The sequence below is a fragment of the Protopterus annectens genome, chromosome 1.part2 (assembly GCF_019279795.1).
Source record: "Protopterus annectens isolate FY-2018-M chromosome 1.part2, PAN1.0, whole genome shotgun sequence".
Taxonomy (NCBI): Eukaryota; Metazoa; Chordata; order Ceratodontiformes; family Protopteridae; genus Protopterus; species Protopterus annectens.
In genome coordinates, this window is record NC_056727.1 from 630,439,379 (window position 1) to 630,444,548 (window position 5,170).

The following is a 5,170-nucleotide window of genomic DNA, read 5'->3' on the forward strand; positions in this document are numbered from 1 at the left end:
CCAGTTACTTGCTTTCTCTTAAAACTTGTTAATAGAGTTTTTCTTTTGTCATGCTGTTTTGACTAGACTTTTTTTTTACATTACAGTGCCTGCCTTTCTTAAACTGAAAAGGGAAAGAGAAATAAAGGAAGAAAGAGAAAAAAAGCAGGTGTTTAGATTAGTATCCCCATTACACTTAAAAATAAGTGAGAATACTTTACTTTATAGCAAGCAAAGAAAAGCATGCACTATAAAAATATTACCTTTAAGAAAAACATTTTGTTTTACTTACAGTTAACTTTCTCCCTCCGTTACCCCTCTCCTAAGTATTTTTTTCTGAACATTAATGACATAAAGTAGGGCATATGCTTTAGAGTCCCCTATAAGTTTAATAAAGTCTAAAAAGTCCAATATTTCCAGATTTTCTTGTTTTGTCATGTATTACAAATATAAGTATTGATTTGTAAACCCACATTTGTCAGTTTCCAAGTTACTAGATTTATTCCTATTCATCTCCATCTCCCATATCCTGTCTCTGCTTCATCTCCAACGTAGTCGCAATTCTTCTAGTCAACTCTTTTGCTTTTTTCCTTCTCTCAAACATTTTCCATTGACACATTGGAAAATTTTCACTGGCACAGTCTCTCTATAGTCTTTATTGGCAGAAGAACAAGAAGCAGAATCTCCTTCTGTTTCGCAGTTGTATTTGTTCCTTAGCAGGTACTGCATCAAAAATGATTTTGTACCTCTAGAAAAGAATAATTTGAAGATAGCAAGGTACAGCATTTTGAATCTTATGCCTACTTCTCAACATTCCCTGAATAGTGGAATAAATTTACTCTTCGTCCACCTTGTATACAGTGAATAATCATTCTCCACAAACACTTTGCTGTCTCCACTTTTAGTACTTTCTCCTTCTACCACAGTTTTGTCAGAATCTGTTTCTGCTGGTAGGATTGCATCTTTACTATTAAAGATCTAAGTTGCTTTTTTATAGCCAGGTTTGGAGCATACACACAATGTGCCCTTTCAATTAACACCTCCTGCTGTGGAATACTAGTCCAGTTGCTTATTTGTACTTTCATAAAATTAATACAGTCTGTTCCTTCCAGCTTCTCTGGTACAGCAAAAAAATCTCAGTTTTCCCTTTGTGCTGCGTCCCCTAATTCTGTTATTTTTTTAAACACCTCTTCTTGAGCAGTTTCATATTCAGGCAGCTTTCTTCATTTTGACCTCTGATTTTTGCAGTTTTATCACCTCATCTGAATTTCTCTTTAAAGCTTCTTCCATTTTTTCCAGCCTTTTGTTATTTGAGTTGTTATACTGCATCAGTCTTTTGTTTATTTTAATCAGGTCTGCGTGCAGTTGTCTTATATTTTCCTCTAGGTTACTGGAAGTCATGTCTGGAACTTGCACTGCTTTAGCTGAGCAGCAGCAGTACTCTTCCTAATCAGTGTTTTTTTCCTCACCTTTTGTATTTGATTTTCTTTCAGGTCCTCTGCATTTCTTCTTTCCTGGCATCCAGGTAGTCCACTTACTATCCAGTTACTGACATTTATCCAGAAATATAAGCCCACTGGCTTTCTATGCTGAGTTTCTGTTTTCACACTGGCAGAGCTGGAATTAAGCTTTTACTCAATGTGCTGCCATCTTGGAAGTCGTGGCCTGAGGTTTCTAGGTCTATGTAAAGTTTTTCATAAATCTGTTGTATAATGAACACACATTTTTATTTGAGGCTTCTGACAGTTTTCTTCTGCAAGTATTTTCTTTCCTCTAATTTCTCTCTTAATCTTTTTGTTTATCTTCTGTTTGGAAATTCTGGGCTTCTTGCATAATAGTAGCAATACATAATTTCTTTCTTATCCTCAGTAGTCCACTCTATCACCTTTATGGCTTTTTTTTGGCCTATCAGTTTTTGCAATTTTTGTGTACTACTACTTCCTTCTACAACAGGGGGCCATCCTCCCCCTGAGCCTGGCCTAGCCCCATTGTAGGAATGTTTCCATGTCTTTAGGATTTTACACTGTAATTATTTTCCAGTCCTGGCACAAGTGTACTTACCAGGATTGGGTACTTTTTTTCTCTGGGGTCTCATGCACCCAGTTATCTTTTTTATTTTTAACCTATTTCTGTCCATGATATATGCTATATAAAATGCAGTCTATGTATTAGTGCCATCTTGGTGAGATTTTGTGAAAAACAGGGTCCGTCTTGTGAAGGTACTCACAAAGACTTGAGGATGAATTCAATTCCAGCAATACTACTCTCCTTTGCTTGCTGATTTTACCATCTTTCCATTCAGATCCCTGTCATCTCTCCATTCAGACTGGAATCACTAATATAGGCTTAAAGATATTAGAAAAAGCTTATACAGTCTATTAAAATGAATTTAAAAATCAGATCAAGAAATGAAAATGCTTATCTGCCTTTCTCTATCTTATAGAACTATTACAGTACTTTACATTATTACATTATATATAGTTTATGAAACTTGGTTTAAATGTAAAGAGAGCACTCCCTGACTAACAAGGTTTTGTGCTTTCCATGCCTTCAGGCCCAATGGTAACTGTGGTGGAGTCTCCATATGTCAAGGAACATATTATTTCTAAGCAGTTCCTTATGGACTCACAAACTCCACTCATTTAACTACAGATCACTCCAGGTAGGATTATTAGCTAGTAGCTTGTTACAGGAACACCTTCTTTGTCACCTATCATGTAAGATTCCTCAGTGTTCTAAATGATGTCCCCATTATCAAAAACTTCCTGCTTTTGGGTTACTTTGACTACCCTTCAATAAACAGGGACACATACCTCCAATGTAGGATATGCCCAAAAATTCACAGACTTTAAGGAACAAAAATTCCCTTGAGCAGCTGGTAAGTAAACTCACTATAAGGTGCAGCATTCTTGACCCAAGTCTTACAGATATGACTGCTCCTCTGGTGTCTCCTTCCCTAGTGAAGTCTGACTGTAAACTTGTGATCTTCTCCATTAAAGTCCCAAAAGCTCCTGCAGCAAATCTACTGAATTTAAGGTCTAACAACATGATGACCTCAATTCACTATTTGACAAAATAACAAAATGACTGCACCTCCCCTGACAGCAGCAGGCTTCACTAAGACATTTTATATTTCATTTAAAAAACTACATAGAGCTAGCACTCCATACAGAACCAAGTATCATGAGAAATTCAAAAACAAACCACCCTGGTGGCCCAACACCATAAATAACCTATACAACAAAAGAAAGAAGCTTCTTAAATTATTTAGTAGATCCAATATCCACCTTCTCAAGGATAATATCAAAAACTTTAGAAAAAAACTGAAGAATACTATCAGGTCCACTTAGGTTGGACTCTGGAGATCAAAATAACTCTAAATCCTTCTTTAGCCATCCTAGAAAACTACAAAACAATTCTATACATTGCTCAGAATTTATTCATAACTGGGCTTTCTACTTTGACCCAACTGACACTGACAATATCTTTGCGAATATATGTAGTGCCTTCTTCATCCCTGAGACTTTTATTCAGAGCCCTGAAATATCTGCAAACCTTATTACCCCAATTATCTCTTAAGATCACTTACTGAATGTTGCTAACCAAGACCAAAAGTACTTACTAATGGCACTTGACAAAATACCTAATTGCTTAATTTATAGAGTCAAACGCGCCCTTGCAGACCTACTACTTAAACTGTTTACCTAAAGTTTAGCTATGGGTTTTGACTCTGATGAATGACATACAGCAGTGGTGATACCCCTCCATAAGGGCAGCCTTACAACTGACTCAGGTAATTATAGACCCATCAGCCTTACACCATTCATCTTCAAAACCATGGAACCTGTTATAGTTTATAAACCATGATAACAAGAATCTTGGTTAGCTTTGAACCCCAACAGTTTCGCTTTGTGAAGGGTAGATCATGTCTATTTAATCTGGTAAATTTCTTCAAAAGGGCTATGGTGGCTGTAGATGGTGGCCATGCAGTAGATGCAGCGTATCTTGTCCTGGCCGTGGTCTTTGACATCAGTTTTCATGCTGACATCTTAAAAATGCTAAATTCTTTAAAATTCATCCCATGTTTGTTAGGATGGATAGCAGACTGATGGAAAGACAGTGTGAGTTGCAGATGCCTCCTCAGAAAGTATGAAAGTGATCATCAGTGTCTCTCAGTGTAGTTTGGCAGAGATGTTTGTAAGAGGGATCTATGAATAGATATCCTCCGTGGTACCCTTCCTGAAACAAATTTACAGTAAGAAGTTTGTGGTAGGCATAAGATATTTATGAGTTCAAACTGCTGTGTTTTGATAAAAGTATGAAATAATTAAGTACGGGATGTAGTAAAAATAGCAACAGGTATGTGCATGTTGGGATGTAGTAGAAAGTCTCCACAGGCTTGTACATGTACATCTCTAATCTATTTTACCTATACCTTTTTATCTTTTAATATTTACATTTTGGTGGAAGCTTAGATCTCTTAAGTGAGTGTTTAGTATGTTTATTTATTATGTGGCTGTGTTGGAGGTCATATACTGTAGGACAGTGCCTTCAAGGCTCTGCAGGCTAGACAGAAGTCTTCACTCAGGAGTCTGTGGAAGATGGCAAAGACAGAGAGACAGAGTAATTTAAGGTAGACATGGCCTTTATTGTTTTAGTGAGGAAACACTGCAGTCTCTCAATCTGAGTCATGTGCATAGATAAGTTCATACCGAAAGGAACATTATACTCTATAATGGGCCTGATGAGGGAGGAAAAGGCTCATAATCAGCAGGATACAAACCTGTGCAGAAAGACCACATAGATTTCTAGTTCATCACTTGAACTACTCAGTCACTGCTACAACACTGGGCTTGCTTTGCAGCAGGTGCTGTTCCAAGGTTACTGAATTAAAACTTTTGCATATGTGTAATGCACCAACATGTTTGCAGATCTGCACAGAACTGTTGTACCATGCTATTACTACTGTACTTCAACTTTTACATAGCTGTATTGCAGTACATCTTTGCTGCATTAGAATTGTTTGCACCAATAGTGCTGATGCATTAATGCTGTACTGCTTCAGATATTGTATACAGCTCTCCTATACAGCTTTTATGCATATGTACCACAATTCAGTGGCAGCCTATCAGTAGTGTGAGATTTGTTTTTGTGTACCCAGCAAATATGAAAAATAAAATGTGAATAGTGC